At 46.7% G+C, this 7,197-nt stretch overlaps 1 non-coding gene across 1 annotated transcript; it reads right to left on the reverse strand.

Moving 5' to 3' along the window:
• Positions 1 to 2,643: 2,643 nt before the first annotated feature.
• On the reverse strand, positions 2,644 to 2,752 carry LOC120257259. The gene has a single exon (XR_005535607.1). It is a non-coding gene; the product is annotated as a small nucleolar RNA R71 (small nucleolar RNA).
• Positions 2,753 to 7,197: the final 4,445 nt, after the last annotated feature.

Genomic DNA, 7,197 nt, shown 5'->3' on the forward strand with positions numbered 1-7,197 from the left:
CAAGCCTAGCGTACACCCCGCTGAATCCAAGCCATCGGAAGCTCTGACATGTCTAAATATGTGTGTAAACCGCAAGTGCACGGGTGTTGATAAGTACTTGTGTGATATGAATGCGAAGCGTTCATTCCTTATGTTGAGCATTACTTTTCTCAGGTTTTTATATTAATATGTGTGTTTTTATGTTACTTTTACGCAGGTAGGGCTGTGAGGCCGATTATGAAGGAAATAGGCCAATGTGGATCATAATGCACTTATTTTTGGAGGAGATCTTGCTAAAGTTCAAAACGCGAAGACATAGGGACATGTGTGAGATGCTAGAGTGTGTGCCAACCTCCCTCGGATTCGAAAGTGAGCACATCCATTTGAGGGGCATAAAGGCAGTTACACTCGAGCATTCCGACCTATGCATATAAGAACAAGAACCCCACCAACATGTATATCATTGAAGAAGCAAGTGATTCAAGATGTGAACGTAGCCCGCTTATGCTACTCCCGATGAAAGTATGGAATTGGGAGGTTATTCAGTCGAAGATCAGTAGCAGAAAAATGCACCAACAATGTAGCACCATCATGAAGCAAAGATCGCTCACACCGCCGAGAAATCGTAGCAACAGAGAATCCACACAGTGCGTGGGAAATTATCCACGCCCTGCGTGGAAATTCCCGCACGGGTGCGTGTATCGCCCACGCCCGTGGAGTTGCCTCGATTCCACCCTATTTAAAGCCGATTCAGCCCCGATTTTGGTATTCTTTTCTCCATCTTTTTCCCAACTTGAGAGAGGGCTTCGGCTAGGGTTTTAAGGGATATTGGCCAAGGTTTTGTAGAGGTTCTACGGCTCCGACATCGTGATTCCATTAGGAAGAAGGTTGGTAGGGGAGCTTCCGTCGAGGCGTATCCTATACCGGACGAGGGAATCCTTGGACGACGAGTAGAGGACTCTCCGCAAGACCATCAACATGACCATCGAGTGGGTTTCTTTATGGATTCATTGCTTTTACATTCAATTTCTTTGATTGTACTTAGCTCCATGGAGAGCTAAACCCCCTAGTGGGTACTTGGGTGATTGTGAACCCTAGGATGTATTCGTTTCTTTGAACTTCTTTATTATGCTTTCAATAAATTGATGTTTATTGTGAGTTCCAACCTTGAATGCTTGATTGTATGAACATTTCCCCAGAGTGACACTAGGGTTGAGAGTTCTTGTTGGTAACCTGTGAGTGAGTGACACACCACGAGCTGCTAGACAAAGCTAGGTTGGAGAGGGTTGAGAGGGTGAGTCGAGAGGCATGGAGCGCCCCCTTCCTCTCCGACGTGATAGATTTCTACCTCCGCTCTTGAGTTCTTTGCAGCCCATAATAGACCGAATGGTCTAAGGGATGAACCTCCGCTAGCCTAGTTGCGCTGCAATGGAGTGAAGCGCTGATGGGGATCTTAGTATCTAGGGCTTAATTGTGGCTAGGGACCTTTCGCCCGACCAAAGGGTTAGGTCTATAATTAGGAAGCGATTTATCACTTGGAATCCCTAGAGCTCATTGCAACTTTATTCTAGTGCGAGGTTGAGAGGTTATTTAATCTCTCCTCCGGGACATAATAGAGTTAGGCATAGTTGACCTTAGATTTGGGACTATGTATGTAAGGATTTCCACGACTCACCATTGCATTGATTAGGAAGCATAATAGAGAGTTCTTGCACTTGAAGCGATTATCCTAGGTGAAGCATCATCCGAGTACCCCATCTTTATCGATTGCCTTGCCTCCTCCTTACTTTTGCTCTCTTTACTTGTTGCTTTTAATCGTTGAGAATTGAATCATTATCACACTTATCATTGTTGATACTCCACATAGCTAAGAATCAAATCAAGTGTCTTTACTCCCCTACTCCATGTGAATTCGACCCCGCCTATCCGGGATTATTACTCGACAAACCCGCACTTGTGGGATATAAGCAAGGGACCTTGTCAAGTTTTTTTAGCGCCGTTGTCGGGGAGCTAGGCGCTTAGAGATACTTTTGCACTTTGTTTTCTTAGCTATTTCACACGCCTAATTCATATCTTCTTATTCTATCATCGCTCGATTTTCTTTTTTATTTTTTTGGTGCAGCCCAGAGTTATGACCCGAGGGAATCCATCAATATTGATTGAAAGGAGACCCCTCGAGCTTGAACGCACACTCGTAAGAAAAGGGAAAGAACCTCGCAAGAACAAAGATAATCCAACTGATTTGGAAGTAGAAGGATCTCGACAACATGGCGTAACAAAAATGAGCAACAACGAACACTATCCGATTATGCTGCATCTTCAAAGGTTGGGGACACAATCGAGTATTGTGCGTCCCCCACATTACAGCTCAGACTTCGAAGCTAAATCAAAGATAGATCCATATGTCGTAGCAGTCCCGCAGACAATTCAACGGTTTGGCCGATGAGGATCCAAACAGATACATAGAGAGCTTCCTCGAGTGTGCGATATGTCAAGATAAATGGTGTGATGGATGATGCTATCAAATTGAGAGCCTTCCCATTTTCCTTAAAGGGGAAAGCGAAGCAGTGGCTACACTCATTACCTAGAGCATCAATCACTACATGGGAGGAGATGGTATAAGCTTTTTCTAGCCCTGCTATTTCCTCCCTGAAAAATCAAGCAAAGCTTAGGAATGAGATCTCATCCTTTATGCAGCTTGGAATTGGAATCTCTATTTGAGACATGGGAAAGGTTCAAGGAACTCCTCGCGAAAGTGTCCGCAACACGGATTCCTCGGAGTGGATGATTGTTTCAAACCTTCTACAATGGTTTGAACCCCGAGTACAAGGCAACTCTTGGATGTCATGCAGGAGGTACCTTAGGTAGCAAGACCCCCGATGAGGCTCGCCAATTGATTGAGGAAATGGGGTTAAATAGCTACCAAAGGGAATGCTAGGGAGAAGAAAAAGGTGGCCGGGTCTCCATGAAATTGATGCGGTAACTTCATTGGCGGCCCAAGTGGAGAGTTTGAGTAAGAAGCTAGATCTTATAGCTTCGAATAGAGTTGCGGCCGTGACCAATTGCACCTGTTGTGGTGGAGGACATGCTCCCTCAGATTTCCCAATCGTCATGGGTGATGTTTCTTCAGTCGAGAATGTTTACTTTGTAGGTAATCGAATAAGACCTCAAGGTAATCCATACAGCAACACCTACAATTCAGGTTGGAAGAATTATCCCAACTTTTCATGGAGTAATCAAAGACCACAGAAGACCATGGGGCCATCGGGGTTCCAACAACAACAACAAGCCCCTCAAGTGGAAAACAGAATTTCAGGCTTGGAAACCCGAATGACAGATTTAGAGAAGCACTTGGCTAGATTTGTTCAATCAGCAAACACAAGGTTTGAATCAGTCGAGGCTACACTTCGCAATCACACCGCCTCTTTGCACAATCTTGAAAATCAAGTGGGGCAAATTGTGAAGTCTCTCTCCGAAAGGCCACATGGGAGTTTACCAAGAAACACGGAAACCAACCCGAGAGAACATGTGAAGGCCATCGCTTTGAGAAGCGGTCGTGAGGTTGAAGGGAGGCTTCCGAGAGAGAAACCGAAAGAACACACACCCGAGGTTGTAGAGGTTGAGAAGGGAGCAAACAAAGAGAAAGAGGTGGCACCCCCACCTTTCAAGCCAAGAATCCCTTATCCCTCTAGATTGAAGAATGGTCAAGAAGATGAACAGTGTAAGAAGTTCCTGAGTTTGTTCAAGAAACTCCACATCAACGTTCCTTTTGTTAAGGCATTGGCTCAAATGCCTAAGTATGCGAAGTTCCTGAAAGACCTATTGACCAACAAGAGGAAATTGGAGGAGAGTGCTTCAGAGTGTAGATGCTTCATGCTCAGCCGTGTTGCAAAAAGAACATGCCGAACAAGAAGAAAGACCCGGAAGCTTCATCATTCCGGTAACATCGGTAACTTAGGTGAGGAAATGGCATTGGCGGATTCGTGGGGCGAGCATCAACGCCATGCCATATACTTTCTTCCAAAAGCTAGGCTTGGGTGAGCCTAGGCCTACTCGGATGACTTTTACAATTGGCGGACCGAACGGTACTGACATCCGAGAGGCATCATTAAAGACGTGCTTTGTCAAGGTGGACAAGTACATCGGGTTGACTTCAGAGTGCTAGATGTCGATGAGGATGCAGATGTACCCTTGATACTTGGGAGACCGCTCTTATGGACTTCCAAAGCATTAATTGACATGGACGGTGGGGAGCTCACATTGAGAGTTGGAGACAATAAGCTCACATACCGCTTTTGCCGAAGCCATGCGGCACTCTCTCAATTTTTGATGATACTCTATACTTTCTAGACACTCACCGATGAAATTGTTGATGAATATATGCGTGAGATGTTCAACCCAGATCCGTATGAGGGTTTGTTCGACCAAGAGGAGAGCAATGAAGAAGTAATGATGCTTGGTTCGACTGGAGAGGAAACATCTACTCCGGGGATCTTGAAGAAGGTGCTCCGGAAAATGAAGAGGGCTCGGAGACGCCACCGAAAATGCTCCAAGATTGTTGGAGACGTACATGAGCCAAGGAAGTTAGACAAACCATTGCTAGGTGGTCCGAAGCCCGAGAGTACACCCTCTATCCTCAAGAGACTTTGCTCGTCATGCTTCCAAGCCATGGGTAAGAGGGCAACTTTCATTTATGAACCCCCGTGAGGTAAGAAAGATACGTCAAGCTTAGTGATGTTAAACAAGCGCTTCTTGGGAGGCAACCCAAGTGTTTACTATTTTCGTGTCTTTCAGTTTAGTTTTTTACTTGAATAAACTGTTAAGTGCTGGTGTTTTAATGCTTAGATTTTTGTGCTGCAATTTTATTGTGGGTTTTTCAAATTCATCATGTGTTTTATGGAGAATTGGCAAAGTTTGGTCGTTTGAGTTCTATTTCAAGTTTTTGTCTGGTAAATTTTGGATAATAGGGCAGGCTCTGAGAGTGTAAACATGTTCAGAATATTTCTGCAGAGCCTGCACGTTTTTTTTCTAAGTTATCCAGAGAAAACACACGGGCGTGGGGAATTTCCGCACGCCCGTGTATGTGTACTGTGAACTCATCCAGAGAGGGCACAGGGGCGTGCGGCTGCCCCTGTGGATGACCATGCGACTGGTGCACGCCTGCGGGTACTCCACACGGTGTGAATTCTCGCAGAGTTGGGCATTTTTGCCGAGAACACATGGGCGTGGACTCGCCTGCGGGTGACCTTAGGAACCACACACGGGCGTGGTAATTTTCGCACGCCTGCAATACTCGCAGGTTGCTCCCTCCATCTCGAGAAAAACACAGCAGGCGGCCGCCTCGTGAGTTGGGCATGTGAATGTCCACGCCCTGTGGGGGAATTTCCGCACGGGCGCGCATAAGACTTTATATTTTTTTCTCGGGTTGTCCAGTGGAAGCCACGGGGGCAGGCGCCTCGCCCTCGTAGGGTATGGCGCATGGGCGTGATAATTTCCGCATGCCCTGGGAGATCGCTCTAAGTCGCTGAAAGTCTCGAGAGCGCATGGGCGCATGCGATGCCCTCGTGGAGCTTTTTAGTGAGGCACACGGGCGGTGAAAATTATCCATGCCTGCGTGGATGCACGTAACGCCAAAAGTCGCGAGTTCTATTTAAAAAGGGATGATTTCTCTCCTTCTTCACCACTCCTTTTCACTGAAAACACTCTCACAACATTCTCCCGAGTCCATTGCGCCAGCCAGGATTTTAGCAAGTTTTTCCGACTCGCTCTTTATTTTTCTCACTTCTCCTCGTCGGTAAATTCATTTTCTTCATCTTCTTCATCAATTCATGATTTCTATCAATTAATCTGGTTAATAATGCTTCGTTTCTTCAATTGGAACTATGATTTACGCTTTAGAACGAAGTTAGAAATATTATTGAGTTGTATTTTTTTGGATTGTTGTTGCGTGGGTCAGTGCGTTTTCTCACGCCCCCGTGAATCCATCAGGGTGTGCGTAAATTCCACACGACCGTGTGGATTTTTGCAGATTGTTTTTATCGCCTTGTTTGACCAATTTTGTTTAAATTTTACAGATCATGGCACCTAGGTCAAAGAAGCAAGCTGATAAGAGGCCACGTGAGTCATCCTCTAAGCCCGAGGGCATGCACTTTGCGATTCTCGAACATCAGGTCCGTTATGAGCGATTGTCAAGACTTTGTTTCGGACAGACTCGATTTCTGGACGCTACTATACTGCCGGAGCTTCAGCAGGGTGATGAGTTCGCCAATGAGATCGAGGATCTAGTTTCAGAAGGTGGTTGGCGGCAGTTGCTGACTATTAGAAAGCCAGCCATCCGAGATTTTACACTGGAGGTACTCTCCTCGTTCGAGTTTGATAGAGCGTATGCGATCTTCGACAGTTTGGGCACCATTCAGTTCAGAGTATTTGGACGCCACCATAGCTTGAGCATTACGCAGTTTTCCGTACTACTTGGCTTATACGAGGAGGCATTCACAGCTACAGAGGAGTATGCACAGTTGCCTACTGATTATCCTGGAACCTTGACCCCAAAGAAAGCTTACAAAGTGCTATGTGGTCAAGGTCAGTACGAGCCGGGGGTGTCCAAGGCCACGTGACTTTCCCGACCTACACACAGATATTTGCACGCCATCATGAGTAGGTCGGTGAATGGTCGTGGTGACAGTACTGGTGTCTTGAGCCGTCAGGAGCTGCTGTACTTGTACTCGATGGTAGAGCGCGTACCGATTCACTTAGGGCACATCCTGGCTGATTATATCAGACATCAGGGACAGTATGCTAGACTGGGAGGGATCTTCTCAGGCCCTTACATTACGAGATTAGTGCTGGGCATGGGTCTCTTGGATTCAATTCGCGGGGCCGAGAAGATGAGTGTACCCGCTCCCCTGAGTCTAAAGACGATGCGGTTGATGGGCATAGTCCGCAGGGTTCGGACAGGGGTTTTTGCTTTAGTCCTACCTGCCCAAGAGATACCTGAGGATGAAGGTGATGAAGCCGGAGCATCTCAGCCCGCCCCCGAGCCTCAGCCAGTGTCAATGGAGACCGAGGCACCTCCAGCAGCCCAGAAACCACCCCAAGTGTGTAAGTTTTCACCTTCTCGAGCCAATGATCACTTTGAGAGGCTCGAGAATGCTATAGGAGTGGTCCGAGCCGAGGTTGCCGAGATTAGGGCTACGCAGGCCACTCAGTACACAGAGT

This window comes from Dioscorea cayenensis, unplaced genomic scaffold (assembly GCF_009730915.1).
Source record: "Dioscorea cayenensis subsp. rotundata cultivar TDr96_F1 unplaced genomic scaffold, TDr96_F1_v2_PseudoChromosome.rev07_lg8_w22 25.fasta BLBR01001984.1, whole genome shotgun sequence".
NCBI lineage: Eukaryota > Viridiplantae > Streptophyta > Magnoliopsida > Dioscoreales > Dioscoreaceae > Dioscorea > Dioscorea cayenensis.